Source organism: Crocuta crocuta, unplaced genomic scaffold, assembly GCF_008692635.1.
Source record: "Crocuta crocuta isolate KB4526 unplaced genomic scaffold, BGI_CrCroc_1.0 scaffold273, whole genome shotgun sequence".
NCBI classification, from domain to species: Eukaryota; Metazoa; Chordata; class Mammalia; order Carnivora; family Hyaenidae; genus Crocuta; species Crocuta crocuta.
This window is the reverse complement of record NW_027529425.1, coordinates 6313715-6336336: the sequence shown is the minus strand read 5'-3', so window position 1 is coordinate 6336336 and position 22622 is coordinate 6313715. Positions and strand designations below refer to the sequence as shown.

The window sequence follows — 22622 nt, the reverse complement described above, 5'->3', positions numbered from 1 at the left end:
CTTTTCCTGTGTCTTCCCACCTTCTGGATCAGACTGGGTGAGGAGGCCCTTCCGGCCGACCCCCCAGGCATTTCCCCAGAGTGTCCTGCGAGCCCCTGGCTCTGGTGCATGTCCCCACCCACTGCTGTCCCTCAGGGCAGGGTGAGGCCATTCTTTCCTGGCCCCAGTGCTTGGCGCAGGCGGACCCAAAGCAGGCCTCGGAGCAGGCAGAGGGACACGGTGGCAAGTGGATCAGGACAAGCTGGACAGAATGCTGAGAAGGCCGTCCTGGCACAAAGCTCCAAACGACAAGCTGGCAAAAAGCTTGTCCAGCATGGGGTGGGGGGAAGAGCTCCCCCAATTATCCCTCTCAATTGTGCCAAGAAACAGCTAAATACTGCATGTTCTAATTATACCGGCGTTGCTGGAATTACGGTCCCAAGCGAGGGGTGACCTCTCCCCTGTGCGCTCTGTGGGGGGGCGAGGCCGGGCGCCCCGGCAGTTGCAGATCGGTTCTGAGCCCACAGTTGTTATTATTACTCTATTTATACGGCTCTGTATCCCTCGTGCCTTGCCCCAGTTTGTGCAGCTGCTCCCGCGGCCTCACGAGGGAGAGGTGGGAGGGCGCACGTGGGCGGTGAGGGCCCAGGGTCGCTGCCAGCCAGCCTCGTGCATGACAGGTGGGTGCCTGGGGCCCACAGGTCATTGGCGCGGGGCCGGGCTCCATCCTACTCCTGGCCTAGGCCTCTTTCCCATCCCGGGAGGAAGGAGGGGAGAACTGCGAGGGCCGGGCCACCTACAGCCTCACTGGTCTCCCCCCCTCCCGCTGGCTCCATGGGGCGGGGACCGAGTGCAAGGGGCCTCCGGACGGCTCTGAAGGCCCCGAGTCCTGGGAAGGCCCGGGCCAGATGGGCTGGGCTGCGTGTCCCCTAGCGGCCCTCAGCGCAGTGACATGGACAGCACCAGACTGTGTGGGAAGCCTGTCCCCACCCAGATGAGCTGCGCCATGCAGTGGTTCTGTAGCTTGCAGGGACAACGGGGCTGCGTGAAGGGTGGCCAGCTGAAGGTGCAGCAGAGACTGAGCTGGGGACCGGGGTCCCAATTGTGGCTGCCCCTCACACTCGCCATGTGACTGTGGCAGCTCACATCACCTCTTAGAGCTAGACACTCCTTGGTGGCAAGGGTCACGTGGTGTCTGCGTCCCCACCTCGGGTATTAACTCACTCACTCATGCTTGGATACACGGGTGAAGCAGGCTGCCATGTCACATCATTGGCCCCCAAGAGCAACTGAGCCCTGTGTGCACCCAGGTGATCGAGCTCAGGAGCCGGTCCCTCCCTGGGACACTCGAGGTGGCTGTGGTGCGAGGGAGGGCCCACCTGAGCGCAGTCTGGCGCTGACCTTCCAGGGCCACCGCCACCGTGCCTGCGGTGAATGCTTGCTGATTCCACGATGGACTGTCGATACGGGAGGATGGAAAAAAATCCCTTTAGAGAAACAAGGACCCAAACATCTGAAAGGTGATGAACACCCTACAAACACCAAAGGTCACAGGGAAATGACGCTGAAGCGCATCACAGTCCACTTGCTCCAAAGCAGTTATACAACATGTTGAAAGCAGCCAGAGAAACCCAGGCACATGACCAGAGGCCCAGGACGGGGTGACAGTGGATGCCCGCGGAGTACAGAGAGAACTACCAAACACCCCCTGCCCCCTCCCATGGAAATGTTCAGACGGTGAGGCCCGTGCCCCATGTGCAGGCGCGGAAACATGCTGCACGGAGAGCAGAGGGAAGCCTCACCTCTAAATCTCTTTACGTGATGGCTGACTGTCCAGCAGCAGTGACAGCAGCGTGAGCGAGGCTCCTTGTGTGTGCCAAGTGTGATCCAAGGGGAGGGTGCGGCGGGGCTCGCGCAGACAGCATAGGAGCGAAGGGGTCTGACGCCCCATGCCGCGAGAAGGCCGTGGGGGTAGGCACGCGAGTCCTGCAATGACCCGTAAAACAGCCCAAAGGCTCATGGACAGTAAGTCAAAAACAGAGACGAACCGACTTGCACAGAATGTTCCAATGGAATGATCCAGAGGAAGGCAGAGAAACAGGTTCCAGGAACAAGACGGGCCAGACACGTCGCGCAGACAGGTTCCAACCCGGTTAGAGTGGCAGACGGGGTAATGGTGCGACCCCAGTGAGGAGGCGGGGGCTCTCAGACTGGACACGATGCAAGGCCCCTGGAACATGTGGCTCGTAAGAAACACCCCATAAACGTGAGGACACAGTAGCCTCAAAGTAAAGGACGAGAAAGCTGGGCTGCGCTCACGGAAATCAGAACTGCGCCGGCCAGGGGGACATCAGACGAGGTGGGTTTCAGAGCAACGATGGTCACTTGGGTTGAGGGTGCTTTTGGAACGGTAACGGGGCTAATTTACACAGGAAATAAAAAAAAATGACAGAAATACGAGAAGGCACTGACAAATCCAGAATTAAAGCCAGAGATTTCAACACTTGTCTCTCTTTAATTGACAGCAAAGATAGAAATCGGTGAGATTCTGATAGAGAGAAGGTGGGAGGTTTGACAATATCCTCAAAGATCCCGACAGAACCAATGTTTACAGCATGCGATCCGGCAGGACACACAGCATTCACCTAGACAGACAGCCTTCTGGGCTCCACAGCACGTCCTGACAAACTTAAATGGATTCACATCACACAGAGCGTGTTCTCTGACCAGAGTGAAATTCAGGCAGAACCAAGTGACAGACAGATAGCTGGAGACTGTCACAACACCTGGGGACTTGGTAACCCACCTGTCAGTAACCCCGGGGTCAAAGAAGAAACCAAAAGGGAAATTACTAAGCCACTTCAACTAAATGAAGATGAAAACACAATAATCTGAATTTGTAGAGAGACGCAGGCAGAACTTGGGGCAATTTTTAGCGCTAACATCTAGGGGAGAAGAAAAGAAAGGGCTCAGATCACTGACTTCAATGTCCACTTCAAGAAAGCTGAAATCAAAAGGGTGAGTTAGACCCAATGTATGCACAAGAAAGGAAACAAAGATCAAAGCAGAAATGAGTGAACTACGAAGCAGGAAAGCAAGAGAAAAACACAACCCACAGTGGTCTGCAGAGATGAACAAGGCGGATGCACTCGGGCTAGAATGCTTAGGAATGAAGGGCGGGAGACGACAGGCGGGGCGTGGGGGACGGCAGTCACTGGATGTCGGCACATTACCAGCAGCCTCGTGTCGCTAAGTCTGACAACTCAGATGAAACAGATCAACTGTCTGAAATACATAATCTTGCTGAGCTCAGTGCAAAGGAAGGCTAAACCCACCGAGTTCTGCACCCGCCATGGAACACCTTCTCTCGCAGGCTTTCCCGGGCTGGGGGTGCTCCCTGAGTCCCACCCAACACTTGAGGAAGAATCACCAGCCTGACATCAACTCTAAGACCCCCGATGAGGATGAAACGCTCCAAGCCCACTGTGCTACCAGCGCCAGGCAGTGACGTCAGGAGGGAGCCCCCGAACTACAGAGCAGGGACCCTGAACCAGCCGGCCACGTGTCCCAGCACCACACACGAAGGAGGACACGTCCTGACCAAGCAGGGTCTGTCCGAGGGATGCAGGACCTAACAGGTGTTCTGTTAGGAACATCATGGTAGTTAGATGCTTTCACAAGGAAGAGGAAGGGCTATGTGACTCTCAGACCAGGAGGGTCTTCCTGCCTTACCCATGGCACCCGCAAATAGTCCGCACTCACGCTGCACTCGATGGCCCAAGAGCGACTGCACTCCCTCCCCTGCAGGAGCAGATGCTCGTGCTTGCCAGTTTGCTCAGCATCATTCTGGAGTCTCTGGCTGGGGAAGAAGGCGAGGAGGAGCAACGACAGCAGCCCATGTGGACAGGCAGAGGGCATGTGTCCTCCCTCACGGACATCAGGGCCCAGGCCAAAAATCCAATATATACCGCAGCCCCCAAGACTGACACGTGAGGTTGGTGAGGTTGCAAAATAAAAGATCAATATACCAGAATGAACTGCTTTTCTATGTTAGCAACAAGAAGAGAATAGAAGTGAAAAAGCAATACCCTTTCTGACAGCGTCCAAACACGAAACACTCAGGGGTGCACCTGATCAAAGGAAGCGACAGCACGGAGAGAAACCACTGGGGGTCAACCCCGCATTGCTATGATGACCCGGGAGCTCGGTGCACCCCTAGACAGAGCCGGGGTAGATGTGTGCCGTGCACATGGACAACAGGAGCCTGACACAAGGGCACACAAACGGCCAGTACTGCCAACAGCTCTGAGGGAGGAGGCCGTCGTGGCACCGCCGGATCCTGGCGCACAGATGCCCGCACCACGGTTCTGCCTCGGGAAGCGCCCTCCCTGCTCCCAGCCACTCCGCAGGGACTTCTTGGCTCCTCTACACCCCTGTGACCTTGAGAGAAAGCGTTCCGCCGTCTCCACACCGGGTCCTACAGCGCAGTGAGCCAGCCGCTGAGGGTGTGGATGCTGAGGGTCGTAAACGCTCGGTCTTGTGCCATCGACAGGGCAACCTGGGTGAGAGGGGGAATCTTTCCTGCCCGGCCCAGGCTGCCTCCCTTGGCCATCAGGGCCCACACCTCCTCTAGGTCCTACCCTGGGCCTGAGGCCTGAGTCCCTGGCCTGACTGTAAGGAGAGGCCAGTCCAGAGGACACCGAGGCCAGACGAGGGGCGGGCACCTGGCCGGGGGTTGGCCTGGAGTGTCTGCAGCACCATCTGGATCTTGGACATCACCACTGGCCCAGCCTGCAGCGTCTCGCCTTCGAGGGCTGGGCCGCTCCTGTAAGCCCGTACTTCACAGGTGGCTGGCCTCGCATGGCTGGTGGCCCGGGTGCCTGGGTGCCGCTGGTGTGGTCACATGCTGTGCACCAGGCACATCTTGCTAATTCTGGTTAAAAACATCCCTGTGATGGATGGATGTGACTTCCAGAAAGTTCCGTCTCCACAGTCACGCTGACGTGAAGAGCAGCTGGACGTGCTGTGCATGGGGCCTTGCTGCTCACCCGGCTGGCATGTGGAGGCCACAGGCCCGAGCAGCACGGAGGGAAGCCATTCACCGCCTGAGGCGAATCCACTGCTGGGCCCTCACTCTCCTGCGGCCGTGAGTGTCACACATTAAAGCAGCCTCCATTCTGGTGACCAGAGTCCATGCTGTCTGTGTCGAGAAGCAAATACGGTGGCTCCGCGAGGCACAGGCCCCTCCTCCCCCACCCTTGTGAGGTGCTCCTCCTTTGAGGGGGTCCTGAGCAGAGAGGCTGTTGGGAGGCTCGGAGGGGCTGGGCAACCTGAAGCTAGGGCATATGAAGTCCAGGTGTGACCCAGGATCCCCCCCACCCCCCGCAACAAGGGGCTGCGGCTTCCGCGCAGGGTCCCGCTGGGGGACAAGGCCCCACCTCTCAGGCCTGTGACTGTCCCTGACTCGAGGTTCTCTGTCCCTGCTGGGCACTGCAGGCAGTCCTGACTGAGGCCTCGGGGAGCCGGGCCCCACGACGTCCCAGGGTCCCTAGCCCTCACGTTTCTGCCACCATCTCGGTGCCAACTACCCCACTCACCCCTCTGGCGTTGGTATCATCTGCAAATTGCCTTGTTTTTCATCTTTGGCAAGACTGAAAATCTGATCATGAAAGGAAATTTTCTTTTTTCTTTTTTAATTAGTACTTGGTAATATCACCAAGCTGTGAGTTTATGGCTTTGTAGATCTTGTGTTTTTGACACTAATTACTCACAAAGGCTTTTTAAGCCGCATTTCAACTCTGCAACTGCCATGCCGGTAATTAAGCAAGAGAGGAAGATGCACCACATTCCACATGTCACACCCAGCCCTTCCGACCGGTGCTCCAGGCTTGTGCGCGGCCGCAGCCCCCGTGGCCTGTAAGGCCACCCACGGCTCCCAAGGCTCTAGCCTGGGAACCCCGAGGCCACGTCTCCAGGACTGCAGCCCCCAGCAGTCCCGGCAAGGGGCTCAGGCTCTGCTCCACCCTCAGGAGCCCCCATACGGAATCATGGTGGAAAGGAACCAGGCAGGAATCCTGGGACCCAGCACTGGTGGGGGGTGGGGGGGGCTGCTCCATGGCTGATGGTCTCCTGGAGCCTCCTAGGAGGGCCTGGCCCTGCTGACGACAGACTGCCCACCTCCTCCACCTCCCTTTCCTGGGGCCCTGAGCCAGTCTCTCTTCAGATACCTGCCGAGCACCTACCACTTGCCCCCTGCCCTTCTTGGCCTGGGCTTCTGCTCCCCTCCTCGGCCCCCTGCCCAGGGGAGATGAGCAGAGGCCGAGGGCTATCTCAAGGCTGCGTGCATGTCTGCCTGCCTGTGGCTGAAGGGAAGCTCCCCTGAGAGGGGCTGCTTGCTGTAACCCTAAGCCGAGAAGAGGCCCTGGCAAGCCCGCCAGGCAGGTCCACAGCCCTGGCTTCCCATCCTCATGCTCAGGAGCACACATGGAGCCCGGGAACCTCGCTGGCAGGCAGGGCAGCTGGAAGAGCGGTCACCCTCTGCCAGGACCCTGTGAGCCCTGTGGGACGGCACGTCCCTCCCTCCTGCTTTTGCAGAACCCACAGGTTCTCTGATGGGCGACATGTCGACTGAGCAGAGCCACAACCTCCTCTGCTCCCAAGCGCTGGGCAGAGCCTGCTGCGGGAGGCGGGGGTGCACCTGGAAGGCTCCAGGAGGGCACCATCTCTGGCACCCTCGCTGAGGGCCACAGCTCGCCGAGCGGGCAGACCTACAGGCCTGGCTGGCTGACTGTGCCAGGCCGACCTTAGATACAATCGGTTAGTTACGGTTCGGTGTTCTTTCTTGCAATCTTATTTTAAGATGCAATTAAAACACCTCATTGCCAAGGCGCCTGGCTCCTACCGGCTTTGTCCACCTCCACGAGAAGGAGTCAACACCAAAGTCAGGGCATCGATTCAGGCACTTTCTCATTTTCAAAGGGGCAGGTCTGGTCAGGACCAGTGTCTGACGACACCTTGCTCCTGGAAGAGCTGTCTGCCGGTGCATGGTGTGGGCTGTGAGACCCCCTCCCCCGGGACAGGCTCCGTGGTGGCGGGACAGGCTCCGTGGCGGCAGGACAGGCTCCGTGGCGGCAGGACAGGCTGAAGTCTGGTCTCTGCAAGCACATGTGCCCGATGGGAAGGAGGCTCTTGACGGGTGAGCCGAAGCCTCACCAGGAGATTCATGTGAATCGGCACCATCTTACTATGGTTGAAAAGGCGACGAAACAGAACCAGCAACTCTGGGTGCACCTGGGCTGGTGTCCCCGCGCCTCGTCCCTGCCGGCCTGGCTCCGGTCACATCCTGTCACGGGGCCGTGTGCCTCCCATTGCAGGCTGGGCCGTCACACACTCTGGGACACAGTGACGGTGTGTGCTCTATCAGGACCCTCTGTGGCCTGCAGGGTGACCTCAGCACAGAGCAGGCCTGAGCCCGAGGGATGCGGGGAGGGAATCCAGCAGGAGACAGAAGGGCGCCCAACAGGCAGGCCCCGAGGAGAGCTGGTCCACGGCTGTGTGGGAGGGCAGGGGGGCCTGTGGAGGGGAGGGGGTGCTGCAGGGGCAGGGGGGAGCTGAGCTCAGGGCTGCCACACGTGAGACCTCCTTCTTATGCTGGGGACCGACACCTCCCCTCACACTTCCCTTTGCCTGGAGGCAGAGGGAGGGGCCAGGATGACACAGGGGCCCTGGGCTGCCCCCACGATGACCTCATAGGATTCAGCATGTACTGGGCAGAGGCTCCCAAAATCTGACCCCATCTTCTCTTTGGGCCTGGGTGGGGAGTGCATGCACTGAAGGTGAGGGGCTGGGAGCTGGCCAGGACTACCTCCCCAGGCTGGGGCCCTCTGCTGTGGGCAGGGGGGCGGCATGGCCATCCCCGTGCCGCTGTCATGATGCACGGCCAGAGAGCCAGGGTCACTGTTACTTCCATCGAGAGCCCGTGGGGCAGGATGACGGGGGAGGGGACCTAGTGATGCCAAGGGCTCGTTGCATTCTAGCTGGGCACGGGCACTGCCCGGGGGTGTGGATTGTCTGCTACCATTATGGGCACTGCCCAGGTGGGCTGTGGGGGCTGACCACAGGGTATGAGGACACTGGCGCAGGGGTCTCCTGCTTCCCATGCCCCCTCCCCGCAGACTGGCTGGCCACTGGGCAGAGTGCTGGCTGGGGTTGGGAGGCCTGCTGTTTATTCCCAGGCCGTGGGAGGCAGGGACTCATGCTCCGAAGCACAGCCTGATCCAGCACAGTGTGCCTGGAATATTGACGCAGGGGTGGCCGCAGCTCTGACCTTGGCTGGGTAGGCTGCCCCTCCAGGCTCCTTCGGCATCTGGGGGCCACGAAGTCAGCAACTCAAAAACAATGGCCCGGAACCCAACCGACTGGCCTATCTTCCTCTGGTTCTAGAATGGAGTGCGCAGACCAGCATGGCAAACGTGGACTCTCGCTTGCCTCTCTGAGCTTGAGTCCCTGGGTGTGCGCACCAGCCAGGCAGCCAGCCCCGGGCCGGGGGAAGTGACCACCTCGGGCCGGGGGCACAAAGCCACGTTAGCTGCCTGGCCTGGCTCACTCTGCAGGGACTGGGCGACCACAGAACAGCGAGGACACGCTAAGCCTTGCTACGAATGGTGGCCTGGGGCCTCTCCCTGTGGCTGGACTCTGGGGGCGCCCATTCCAAGGCATCACCAACCAGCGCTGTCAGGGTAGCTAAATGGTGGCTGTGCCTTGGGAGCAGGGGACAGACTGCAAGGGGGCACAGCCAGTCTCCAGGCCCTCTATCCACGCTCCAGGGAGCATGGAGCCACCCCATTCTCACCCTGGCCCTGGCCCCCAGCTCCAGAAGAGAAACAAGAGTCTGGGTGAAAGCTGGGTGTGGCCAGGGTGAGGTGCAGTGTGCCCTTGTGGGGCCGCGTCTCATCGCAAGAGAGCACCAAGACCCAAGGATGCCAATCAAACCAGAGTCATATGCACCCAAGGTGTCCCCAAGTCGACAGGCGATTCGGGGCCAACAGAGCATGGAGAGGACTCAGGACAGGACAGGACGTGGCTGTCCCCAGGACCAAGGGCTTGCCCCTCTGCGCCCCCCCCCCCCAGGACAAAGACCTAGCTAGAAGCACGGGGTCCCAGGCTCCCCCTGCCGCAGCCCGGCCCTCAGGGCAGAGATGCTGTGCGCACCTGTGTCACTCTACACCTGAGCAGGCCTGCCCCTCACCCTGTGGCCAAGTACAGGGGGGCACACGTGGCTTCCCTCCCTCAGACCCCCGCCCAAGGACACTAAAGCCAGAGGAAGGAAGTCCTTCATTCTTTGCAAATAATGCTCAGACCGATGCAATCTGCGTGTGCAAAGCGTGTGACGTGCGTATTCCATCTCGTCTCCCAAGCACCTCAGCCGGCACGGAGCTGCTATTTGCTTTCCGAGCCGCTTCATGGGACGGGAATTGTATTACGGGATTTTCTTCATCCTGCAATAGATACCGCGTCCTGCTGATAACTCTGCATTTTCATTGACCACATTCATTTGAAGAAGAAATTTTAAAACCTATCTTCAGCTACGTGCTCCTCGGCCCCAAGAACGGAATACAAGTCATCTGCTCATATCCAGCCGGTAGCTTCCTGTGAGTTAATTTCGGAAATGATTTTCCTGCCTGTCCTGGGAAAGGGAAATCATCCCTCTCTGAGGGGGTGTGAAGAGTGCACATCGGTGCCCGCAAAGGCCTGTCCTGTTCTGCTGGGCAAGCACCGGATTTCTCTCAGGGCACACCCAATCGTGCTCAGGAGGGTCTAGAGGGCCCACACCCCTGCCAACCACGTGTGGGTGGGTGGTCACAGTCGCTGTCCTGAAACAGCAGCGCTCATGAGCAGCACCCCACCCCCACCCCCCCACCCGGCCTCTGGCACAGGGCAGTCGGCCAGGGTCCCCGCAGCCAGGGCCCATGCCCTCTGAAGCCCCAGAGCAGGACGGCACTTGCTAGGCGGAGAACTGTGTCTGCTCTGTCAGGAGGGCGGGGGCCACATCTGACCCCTTCTATGTGCCTCCTGCCCAGGACATGACATGTATTCCTGACGAACTCCTCCAGCGCCCACACCTGGTGGCCCGTGCCAGCGGCTGGGCTCAGTCACGAGGGACACCCCACCCCAGGCCTGGTAGCCTGGGGTTTCTGTGACATGTGCCCCCCTCTCTTCCCAGCAGCTGCTTGTCTCCCAACTGCCAGGGACGAAGGACAGGGTGGGACGAGCAAGTGGTTCGTGCCTGGCCGCTCAGCTCCCACTGGCCTGGTGACCGGACACCACCTGCCTGGGTGATACAGATGCCCCAGACGCATGGCAGGTGCAAACAGCCAGCTGGTAGCCCCAGACAAGGGGCTTGTGGGCTGGAACTTGCTCTGCGTGTCTGGATCCGGAGGGCAGTTTACAAACGTGAGGCAGTGTTTTAAGGGATCTAACGTAAAAATTGGGAGTTTCCAGAAATTTTGGAAACCTGCTCTGCCCCACGCTCCTCCGAGGCTAAGGCCAGTTACCGCTCATGGCTATGCTGTCATGGTGGGGGGAGGGGAGGTGGGAGGCGAGGGGAGGTGGGGAGGTACACAGGTGTTCGGGAGACCCTGGCCCGGCCCTGACACGGGCCGTGTGCTCCACGGACAGCAGCAGAGACCTGAGGCCAGGCCCGTTCGGGTCAGGGAAGGAGGAAGAGTTTACTTGACCCTGGGTCCAGCAAGGACAGCCACTGCTGATGCCGCCTGCAACACAAAATACTGCTCACTTGTCATGATAGGGCACTCCAGAAAAACACGGAGAGGAAAGCCAGTCACCCATCACCCCATTGCTGGGAAACACACAAGGGCAGTGACACCATGTTCCTCTGTCCTACCTGTAAGCGCGTGCGTGCTGAGCATGTGTGCACACAGCGTCTGTGCACGTGCTTCACATGTGTACAGTGTATGCATGTGCACTGTGTCCGGCATGTGTATCCCAGACCAGGACTGGCCGCACTGGACGGCCTCTGGAGGCGCCCACCGCATGGAGCAGGGCAGCCCACAGGCGGGGAGCCGGGGGGCTGGCGCCTACCTCGTGGACGTCAGAGCCGGCATGGGGAAGTGCCCGCCAAGTGCCACCACCACCTCGGCCGCCACCACGCCAGATCGCTCGTGCGAGGCCCATGTTTTCAAAGTGCTCTAGGGTAAGACTGCTGATTTGAAAGCTTGAAGAAAACAGATGATTTCCTGGAAAGTCACAAATTACCAAACGCAGCTAGACCAGCAAGTGGCGCCGGGACAAAAGGCTGGATGGGCCCTGCGTGAGGAGAGGCGCCCCCCCAAATGCCCCTCAGCACATACGGACATTCCTGGGGTTCACAGCACATCTGCACCCGGGTAACAGAGGCAGACAGGTCAGTGGGTGTAGCTGGACCTCTGGGGGTGCGCAAGGGTGTCAGGAAGGAAGATGGCCAGGCACGGATGGAGCGAGGCCCCACGATGCCCGGAGGGCGGGGCTGGCACCTGCTCTGGGAAACCTCCCCGGCTGGTCTTCTAGTGTCTGGGCTGTGGATGGACACCACCCCCGTGCTGCAGCGGTGCCCCACATCCACTGGCCCGGGAGGTACCCCCTGCCTAGAACCCCCGGTGGGGAGGTGGGCAAGGGCCCAGGGCTGTGGCCTGGGCTCTGGGGGCTCCCAGGGCACCAGTGGGGGCAGGACGGCAGGGCCGCACGGGGCCAGCTAGGAGCCGACATTTGAGAGCAGTCCGGGTGACACAATGTGATTTAAAAGTTAATTAAACTGAGCGGTACAAAGTATAACAGCCCCAGGTGTTTATTTCCAAAGAGCATTTGGAAGGAAAAGGGGGAAATCTAATAAGAAGCTCTGAGGTATTGCATTAGGAAATAATCACGTCGCTAAATCACCCACGTCTGCAGTGGCCCTCGGTGACTGGGCTCCATCTCTGCCCCCGCCATCACCCAGGTGACCCCTTGAAGTCCCGGGGGGCCAGGCCCAGAGCCAGCCGGTGGCGGTGGTCAGGCCTGCCCCAGCAGCGCCTTCCAGAGGCCAACCCCTCAGGCAGCCATGTGCGCAAACCAGTCCACGGCCTGCCTGCCCACCCACCTGACCCCTCTGCTCACTCACCCCCCTGCCTGCTCGCTTGCCCACCCACTCACCCACTTGCTTGCTTCCCTGCCCGTTCACACTCACCTGTTCACTCACACGTTCATTTGCTCACTCATCCGTTAATCCGTTCACACATCGCTCGTTCACGCACTTGCACACGTCCTCCCCACCCCTGCCCTGAGTACTCGCCAGACACTGAGGGGCGGAGGAGAGCAGAGCGCAGGCCCTGCTGTGGCGGCAAGGGGCAGGCCTGGTCAACAGCACACAAGGAGACCCAGACCCTGGGGAAGCGGGACTTGAGCTGAGACCCCGAGGCCATGTTGTGTGAGAGGGGCAAGTGGGTGGGGCTTCCAGGCTCATGGGGGCCCTGACACACAGCCCGCTGTCTGGTCGAACAGCCACATTTTGCTAAGGCTGGTGACCCCGTTTCAGCAATGCCGTGACAGGGAGCTCACTGCCTCACGGGGCCACCTTCGTGTGTCAATGGGCCAAAACCGGCCTCCCTGGACATCCCGTCGGCACACAGATCAGCAACGGTGGGAAGACTGACTTCCTGTGGCAGAGCCTAGGCTGAGCATGGGCATCCTGGGGGCGCTGGGCAGTTCCAGGAAGCCCTGGGAATCTCCGGGAATCTGCAGGAGGTGGGCAAGATACACTGCAGCCAGGATTCATCCCCAAAGTGCTCATGGAGGCCGCCTGTTCTGGGCACTGTGGCGGCTCCTTTGGGACCTGGTTAGAAGGCGCGGGAGGTCCTTCCCTGCCCACAGGCCCACCCTCCTTCCTGAGCTGGGCACAGGTGAGACCCCCTGGATCCCCCATAGTCCTGGGTGGCCTCCCACCTCTGGCATGGCTGGGCGGGTTAAGGAAGCGCCCGGCGTGGCCCCAGGCAGCTCTGCAAGGAGCTGGCTCCAAGTCCCTGTTCCCGTAGCCCATCAGGGTAATGAACGCCAACCCCCCCAACCCCGGCTCCCATGTGCTGTGCTGAGACTCAGTCCAAAATGGACAGCACTCGGGGTGCCTGGGGGCTCAGTTGGTACAGCGTCTGACTTCGGCTCAGGTCATGACCTCATGGTCGTGGGTTCGAGCCCTGCGTCGGGCTCTGTGCTGACAGCTAGCTCAGAGCCTGGAGCCTGCTTCAGATTCTGTGTCTCCCTCTCTCTCTGATCCTCCCCTGCTCACGCTGTCTCTCTCTCTCTCTCTCTCAGAAATAAAGCATTAAAAAAAAAATCAAAATGGTCAGAGCTCACCATGAAGCAGGACTGCCAGCTTGACCACAGAGGACCAGGTACCCTCAGCCGCTCCCTTCATGTCACTTCCCAGCGGGCCACCCTGCAGCACCTCTGTCCCCACCTTGCCTCCACGTCCTCAGGGGCTCAATGCTTCTGGGCTCCCCTGAAGGACAGGTACTGTCCACCGTGACCTCNCCCCCCCCTCCCCCCGCCGCCCCTGGCTCTGCACTGGCCAACGCGCCTAACTACAGGGGTGCTCGTTAATAACAGTGAGGCTCTCGGTGGCTCCTGCCCTAGGTCCCTAAACTTTTCCCAACAGAAACCAAAAGGACAGAGACCCAAGCCCATGGCGCTGCAGACAGACTCCCCCCTAGTGGCACGCGGGTTGGCACTCACGGGGACACCCTGAAATCCTTCAGGTTCGGACATACAACGTGATCTGCAAACTTCCCAGGCTGGGCAGCCCCAAGCCCTGGCAGCTGGAGAGGGCCGACCCCACCTCTGCCTCCGGCCCAGGCCCTGTCCGGCACTGCCCTCCTTGCAGAGTTTGGTGTCCAGATCACAGGCAGTGTGAGGAGGCCCTGCTCCCAGGAAGAAGATTTCCTCCAATGATAGCATCACCAACCCACCCTCAGAAAGGCCAGGACCCACTCCCAGCAGGTGTCCCGCCTCCTCTCCTGGGGTGGCCTCTTGCCATGTCTCGCTGGGGACCTGAGATCTGGGAAGATCAGGGTCTTGTGACAGAGGGCCCCTCCCCCCACCCCTGAGTACCACATGAAGCCTGCCCTGCGGGGCGGGAGTGTGGCCCCCTCTGACGGTGCCCTGGCCTCTGGGATGTTCCAAGGACCCATCTCCATTGGCCCCAGTGGGACTGGCTTCCTTAGCACTCACTACGCCCCGGGGTCACTTCACGGACAAGAGGTCTCCTTTCCTGACGACAAATCGCAGGTACACGGGTCAACCCACAAGTCCCCTAGCGGAGCGCTCTGCCCTTGTCCTTCCTGACACTCCTTGACGGGGCAGCCGGGACAGTCAGGGGACAGGCCACACAGAGCATCTGGGAGGCAACCGAGCCAGTCCCGTTCCTCACTGTCCCCTGGCCCCTGACCCATGGGCATAGCTCTGTCCCGAGTCTGTCTGTGTGCTGCCTTTTTAAGCAGAGAATAGGACGTGCCTCTGGCAGCCACCCGCTATCTGCCCTGCTGTGGGCAGGGCACACCTGCAGGCACCGCCTGGATCCCCGGCTGGAGCTGAGGGCCTAGGACCCTGCAGGGAAAGGAGGGGCAGAGCGGAGGCCCAGCTGCAAGGAAGGAGGTGAGGGGGGCCCTGGAGTGAGTTAGGGTCATTGGTGGGTGGACAGCCAGGCCCTGCCCTGTCCCCTGACAGCCTTCCATGGGATCTTGGTTGTCCAGCCAGCCGGACCTCCCCTGCGGCCGGTCCAGACACGTGGGAGGTGCCGGGACCTGGGCTCCAGGCTCCCCACCAGCCCACAGACCGGTGCCTCCTCCCATGGCACCTGCCGGGGGCCAGGACGTGTCGTGGGGCCGCTGGAGCCAGCTGTCCCACACACATTAATTACGACAGAGTAAACAACGGTGTTTTGAAACATGCATGTTTCTCTGCGATTGCTTTTCTTAATTGGTTGGTTTAACATTTGAAATTTGATTTAATTTCAACCTGATTTTCCTCACCATGGGGTCAGGCCCAGAGCCAGGAAGTCATTACTGGAGTGCCTGTCATCAGCAGCAGGGGTCCCAGAGACCACGTGTGGGTCCCTGGGCGCCACAGTCGGCGTGCTGGCACGAGGGCGGCGGCACCCTGTGAGAGCCGGGGTCGGGGGGAGGGGCCGTAGGGATGTGTGTCTGCAGATCCCAGGGTCCTGGGCACCCCCAGACCAGACCCACCCAGCTTTTCTGCCCAGCCTCGAGGTGACCAGGCTCAGGTGTTGGCTCATCCTGAGTGAGGTGAGGAGTGAGGCTGGGGTGGCTGTGGGGATTCCGAGCGGGTGTGGACGGTAAGCGGTGTGGCCGGGCCGGTGACACCCTCCCTGCAGCCGGCAGCCTGGCCCCAAACCTCCTTGGGCAAGCGACCCCTCTCTGAGACTTTGTCCCCTCTAGACACAATGGGAACAGCGTCCACCTCAGGGCCTGCTGGGAGGACATGGCGAGAAATGCAGCCGGGAGCCCAAGAGCTCGGCTGGCCAGGCCTATGCGCTTGACGGAGGCTCCCTCGTGCTGCTGCCTCCCCACACTCCGAGGCTGCCAGGAAGCCACCTGCCATCTCCTCAGCTCCAACGACCCCGACACAGACCAATGCCACAGGCAGAGGTGCCACTCCCCTCACTCTCCAGCCACGTGTTCCCTACACACGTTCCCCGCTTTCCTGTCTTGCGCCTTTGCATGTGCTCCGTCCTCTGCCTATACAACCTGGTCCCAGTGAGGCCCTTCTCACCCTTCAGGAGCCACCTGGGTCTGCTTCTCCCGTGAGTCCTCCCAGAGCCTTCAGAGAGATTAACCACGTCCTCATTCATTCGTTATCCACCCCCACACCCGTCTGCCCACCTGTCCATCTGTCCATCCACCACCTGTCCATCCACCATCTATCTATCACTCACCCATTCATCCACTATCTGCCCATCCACTCGCCTATCCACCATCTGTCTGTCTGTCCATCCACTCACTCGTCCATTCACCATCTTTCTGTCCATCCATCCATCTACCTACCATCTGTCCATCTGTCCTCCCACTCACCCATCCAATCACCACCTGTGTGTCCATCCACCCATCCACCTACCCATAATCTGCCTGTCTGTCCACCAGTCCACCTATCTACTCATCTAACACCATCTGTCCATATACACCCATCTGCCCACCATCTGTCTGTCCATCCATTCATCCACCCCTCCAACATTTACTGAATGGCGTTTATATGGCAAACGCTATTCTAGCTACTAAAAGCACAGCTGGAAATAAATTGGACACAATCATTGCTCTTGTAGAGCTTACATATTCTAAATAAAAAGTAATACAACGTCAAAAAAAGGAAGCGGGGGACGTCTGATACAGAGGCAGTGGTTTTTCTTCTAAACAGATGGTCACACAAGGCCAGTCCACAAGGTAACCTTTGAACAGAGCCCTGAATGAGGTGGAGAACGAGGCATATGGCTCTGAGGGGCCCCAGGAAGTGAGAGAGGTAGATGCGAAGGTCCTGAGGCAGCACATACTTGGTGTGTCCAGCGGAAGCTCAGCGGCCAGCAACCCTCGATGGCAGTGTTGGGGGGATATGTGGGAGGAGGGGAGTATGAACATACACATGAACTTGAGGAAGTTGCTGGGGTCAGTTCTACAAACAGGCCCATCTTCTGGAACAGGGGTCGGCAAAACCATGGCTCCTAGGCCAAACCCGCCATCTGTGTCTTGTAAATAAAGTTTTATTGGCACACAGCTGTGGCCAGTCAGTTACATATTAATCTGTGGCTGCTTGCACCTGACCGAGGCACAGCCGACAGTCATGACAGACGCTGCACGGCCTCCAATGCCCAAAACGGTCACTAGCTGGTCCTGCACAAAGTTCATCAACCCCAGCCTAGCACACCCTCCGAGGGACAGGCCCTTCCTACAAGAAGAGAGTCCGAAGCCTGCCTTTCCTTAAATCCCCAGTGTAAACAGACCCCAGGATGGGCAAGGGGAAGACCCTGAGCCCCACATGGGGGAAGCTGGGGCAGGGGGAGGCATATAGGGTACACCCGCTGCGGGGCCTGAGCCCGGGGCGGTGATGACTGCCCTGGTGAGGACCAGCATGGGGCTCAAGAGTCTCCCAAAACCCCTGGGCCCCAGTTCACCGGTGCATCGCCAGCCGTCACTCAGAGTACGTGGTTGGGACGGACAGAGAGGCAGCAAATGTACCAGAAAGACATACGTCTCAGAAGTGGTCTGAGGGGAAGCAGAAAAGGGGGAGGGACGTGGCCTCACCTCTGGTGCCGGCTGCCTGGCCATGAAGGAGGTGGTCTGCACGCACCTGAGGTGGGTCCTTGGTCCTTGGGAAGGCACGCTCACACACCCCTCACGGTGGGGCGCAGGGAGGGGGGCAGGACAGGACACAACATGAACTCTGCCAGTCAGAGGCCACCTGTAGCCGGGTCTTCCGGGCTGTTCCTCCCTGCAGGACATGCACACCCACTTCTCCTCCACCCACCGAGGGCTGAGGCTCTGTGTGGGGAGACTGAGGCACTCTCTTGGAGGTTGAGAGGTGTGCACCCAAAGCCGCCCTTGCTGTGCCACCTGGGCTAACATGACACAGATCACACGGCCAATTCCTTGGCAGCTGTGGGCATGGTAGACAGGGGAGACCTGTCCAGTGGTGGCTGTGCCCCAGAGACCATACCAGGCTCCAGAGAAGTGACCTGGGGACCTCAGGCACAGGGGGACAGGGCAGGTGGGTGAGGGCCACAGAACAGGTGTCCAGACTACCCAGAGGCCAAGGCCCAGCACAGTCCTGTCACACAACAGCTGGGGGACAGAGCCACCACACCAGCCAGCAACTGGGTGTTGCAACTGGGACAACCCCCCAGCCACACCCCAGGACCCTGTGGGGGGCCGATGTGACAGTGAAACAGGGAGATGCCCCCACAGCCAGGCGGCTCTCTCCCAGCCACTGGGCCCCCAGGTCTCAGGATGCGCTGCCTGCCCCACCCCCCACCAGTCTCCTCAGGAAAAGTGGCTTTAATAATATTTACAGTGGCACAGGGGTGGGGAGACCGGGGGGATGCAGCTCATCAGGACTCGGGAGAGCAGGGACCCTGAGTGGGGCTCAGTATTAACATCATCACCTCGGCAAGGAACGCGGCCTCCTGCAACCGGAGGCTGTTCGCAGCAGCTCCCCGAGGAACGCGCTCCACAAACTTGGATGTGAACTAATTAAGTTTGCACAGTTAATCAGACCTGGCTGCCTCGGAGAACCGGCATGGCAGACGTGGAGGCCGCAGGGAGACGCAGCGGCGGCCCTGTGTCACGGTGGCCTCCTGCCTGCATGCCGTGGGCAGGGGCTCCAGAGCCAGGGTCCCAGGGACCCACGGGCAGCCCAGCAGCATGGTGACACCCACGATGGGCACCCCTGCGATGGGGAGCAAGGCTGGTGTGCCCCTGCGGGGCCCTTGGGCAACCACCAGCAGGGGTGGGGAGAGAACACGGCGCCGGGGGTGACCGAGGCCATAGCTGCAGAAGACAAAGGTCATGGGTGGGGGGCAGAGACAGGAGCATGCACTGCCCCCACAGCGCCCGCCCACTTGCTCCCTGAGCACCTGCTAACCGTCACCTATATCGCAGCACGATCCCGGACGTGTGGCCTCCGCTGTGCAGCACCCCCACTCCTGGCCCCTAGCCCAACTCCCCTCAGGGGCCCTGACTGTGACTCTCCCTGCGGTCCTAGCTGGTGCTCATTCCCGGCCCCGCAGCAGGGAAGGAAGTGCAGGAGGGCTGTGGGAAGGGGCCCCTTGTCCAGGGTCCAGGGCCGAGGGCTGGGGGTCTGGGCCTGGCGCCAGCCACCAGCTCCAGTCGAGATCCTGTGCAAAGGAGCTCTCATTGCTTGTTGAGGGGGGATTATGAGGCGCGTAGGATGGCACTGCCTGGGTAAGAACCTACAATGGAGGCCCCATCGCATAACAAGGGGCGACTTCTGCTCGAGGAAATCCTCTGGGTCCACATCCTCCATGCAGCACATCTGGCTGGGAGGCCTGGAGGTGCAGGAGGCAGGCCTGTGCCCTTTCAGGATTCTCTCAGTTGGGTCGAGGCCGTCTGTGCCTGAGCTGGCGGAACTGGGACTGGAGCAGCCGTCGTGAAGGCTGGAGCCCTGGCTGGTCAGAACCTTCCAGATGTGCCTGGAGTACCCACTCTGGCTCCCTCCCCAATGCTGGTGACTCTGAGGGGCGGCGTCTGGGCCTCTCTGGCCTCTGACCCTGGTTACCCTTCACTGGCTGGCGCTGAAGGCGATTCTGCAGCGAGCCGCGTTCCCCCCCCCACCCCCGGCCCTGTACTGCCCGCACCCCCGCACCTGTGACCTCTCCGGGCCCAGCTAGGGGTTCGCAGAGGAACCCCAAGGAGCCTGAGTTTGCACAGAGAGTCTGCAGAAGTGCTGACAGCCACACTGGCGGAGCAGGAGCTGAGGCAGCGCTTTGTGGTGGGGCCGCGGACGCGCCCGGATCAGCGCTCGGATTAGTACTCCCTTGTGCGCAAAGGAGGGCCCGGCCCCCGGTGTGCTGGGACACCTGGCCCCAGGGCCATGACTGCGTGTCAAGCCCTCAGGGCCTGTGGACACAGGCTCTGACCCAGGAGGCCAGGGTGGCCGACATGCCGCCCCCGTGACAGGCGCCCAAGGGATGCTGGTGTGGCGAGCCCGTGGGCTGTGGGCCAGACAATGTCGGACAAAAGATCCCGAAACTGACTGGCTTCACTGGCATGGATGTTTGCCTCAGGAGTCACAGTGTCTGCTATGGACTGACATGTTTCCTCCCCCCTGCCCCCCTCTCCAGATTCACAGCACAGAGATGTCCAGAGACCATGAAGGTGGTCAGTGGGTACAGAAAAGACCCCCGGGCGCCCCCTCACCCCTCCTGCCCTGGGAGGGCCCTCACCCAGCCTCAGTGGGCTCTACGTGCCACCGCCCTGCTGTGGGGTCATGACTGCTGCGTGTGGACACAGACAGGGAACCTCAAGGTGTCCTCTGCCTTCCAGTGCCCATAACTCCCCCTGCTGGCCGCAGCCCTGCCCTCCTGCTCGCTAGGACAGCAGGGGCCTTGTTCCGAAGGCCAGAGCCCTGTCAGGGTTGGCACGTGTGTGGTTGGCCACTCTGGTGTCCCCTCCTCCACCTTCGTCATGGGGCTCACAGCCCACACTGAAGAGTGACGTGACTAAAAGTGACCCCGTCCTAACCTTGAGGGTATGCCCTCAACCTACCAGGAGCAGGGTGGCATGGGACGGGACTCAGCAATAGGGTCCCAGTGAGCCAATCCCATGTTTACCCATTCCTGAGCTAGACCCTTGCTCACAGACCCAGACGGGGCATCATCGGGCTGCCCCATCTAGGTACGCAGAAGCCGAGGGTGGGTGGCTGGCTGCAGGGCTGGTGACCAATTACCAGACCTGCCTCCTATCCCCAGGTGGTGCCCACATGCAGCGCTCCCTTGGTGGGTCAAGCATTGGACATCCTGCTGCGGCCCTGCTGACCTTCAGCCAGAAGAGAGACAGCGGCTGGCCAGTGTGTCACACGGCCAGCAGGGTGACCTTCCCACCCCGTGCTCATCAGCAGTGAGGCCTGATTGTGGCACACGTGCCCAAAGCTTCGCAACACAGACCTCTGAAACCCACAACCCTGCAGTTGTAGCCCCGTGCTCACTGCCACTGGGGTGGGCTGGGGGATGCGCGGCCACCTGGCCAAAGGTCCTGGTATCACGTTGGGCAGCCCTCATCATCCCGGGTGTCCCTCCACTGCAATCCTAGCCACAAGTGGCTGCAGGAAAGCACATGTCCACACGCTGTCGGGGAGAGCGCCGAGGCCGGCCAGACGCCTGCTCCTGGCAGCTGTTGCTCCTGCCCACCTTCTAACACGCGTCGCCTGGATGCCATGCCTCGGTGCAGCTTTGGCTGCGGGGTCCCTGCCTGGGGGAGCTTGTGCTCCATGTGGCCCTGGGAGGCCTACGTCAAGCTCCTTCGGGCTCCGGGGTACCTCGGGCAGGAGCCCACGGAGGCCAGAGTGTGCAAGAAGGCGGCAGATGTGCTCAGAAGATAACTGGCTCCCCCCTTCCCCTAGGCCGGCAGCTTCTGAGTCCCCAGCCGCCGCCTTAAAGGCTGGGAGCATGCAGACACGCAGGGGCTTGCCCGGGCAAGGGAACAGAGGGCGCACGGGTGACGTTCACCTGGAAAGGTGCCAGGTGCTGGAGACAGCGAGCTGGCAGGGGTGTGGGGGGGACGGACGGGCAGACCCCACAGACACCAGTGGAGAGGACAGGAGCTGCTTTGGGTGTATGGGTCCTCACCAGCACTGCTGGCTTTGAGGAGGGAGGTCCTTGGACGGGCCGTGCAGTGGACAGCGATGGGGGGGGCTGTGGGGGTGCAAGGGGCCCCGGGTGGATGGGGAAGCCAGGCAGGTGAGGCCACAGGGGACAGGCTACTGGAGCATGGGGTCAGCCCCAGCTCTGGGACAAAGCAGACAGTGAGGAAAGGGGTCCAAGATGGCTGCTGAGGAGGCCCCTGTCCCTCAGGCTGTCCTGATTCGGGGAGAGCACCGGCCCTGTGCCCAAGCAGGGATGGAGCTCATGGTGGTGAGGCGCTGCCACCGTGGGGCTCTCCTGCCTGCCTGGACTTGCCCACCAGGGATGCAGGACAGGGGTCAGCAAGGCACAGTGGGCTCTTTCATTGGGACAGGGCNCCCCCCCCGCCACCCCCTGGGCCTCTCTTCTGCATTGGTGAAAAGCCCTGTACGGAAGCTCTGGCTCCAGAGGCCAGGAGAGAGCACTGGCTAGCGCGTGGCCATGGGGCTGTGCCTCTGGTGAGGATGGGCCACGGGCAGCGAGGTTCCAGGGGATGGGTTACAGGACACACGGTGGGCAGAAGCCCCTCCTCTCTTCACACGCTCCTTACACACCACTTCTGGAGAGGCAGCTGTGGAAACGTGGTGCCGAAGGTGCGAGCTGGGATTTCCTGCACGAGGGAGGGCGAGGTGGGGTGGAGGCCGGTGGATGGAGGCGGGGGTGGGCCGGGAGGGAGGCGAGCCTCTGCCGTCCACACTGTCCAGGTCAGGGCAGGGCCAGTGCCAGGGTCCAGGCTCCCCAGCCCCTCCCTTTATGCCGCGAGGCCCTTCCCCCTCCGAGGCTGGGAAATCAGTGAGAAACACTCACCAAGAGCGGACCAGGAAGCAGGTGGGGGGCCTGGGCCCACCTGCAAAGTGTCAGGAGCCCTGGACGAGGGACGGGCACCGGAGTCTGGAGCAGGAGGTGTGAATGCAGACCAGGCTGCCCTTCCTCGTGTGTAACCTGGGACCAGTCACTCCCCACCCAGGAAGCTGCCACTCTTGTCCCCCGTTACGCCGGGTGGCACCCCTGCCCTAGCCCACCCTGGGCTGCCTAGGCGGTCAACAAGAAAATGGTCTCTGAATACCGGTGGGCGCGAGAAACAGACACAAGTCACAGCAAGCCGTCTTCATGCTCTGATCTCCAGCCCAGACGTTCCATGAAATGCCCTGGCATTAACCAATGCCCTGGCATCTGGCTAACACATGGCTGTGTT

The 22622-nt window shown here is 60.8% G+C and overlaps 1 protein-coding gene and 1 long non-coding RNA gene across 5 annotated transcripts in view; both read right to left on the bottom strand.

Annotated features, from left to right (window-relative positions):
• Positions 1 to 22622, bottom strand: part of MAD1L1 (mitotic arrest deficient 1 like 1) — a 305713-nt gene that overhangs the window by 9120 nt on the left and 273971 nt on the right. The gene's annotated exons all lie outside the window — the stretch shown is intronic.
• Positions 6928 to 8361, bottom strand: LOC144227079 (uncharacterized). The gene is made up of 2 exons (XR_013333851.1): positions 8306 to 8361; positions 6928 to 7370 (listed from the first exon to the last, which is right to left on the bottom strand). It is a non-coding gene; the product is annotated as an uncharacterized LOC144227079 (long non-coding RNA).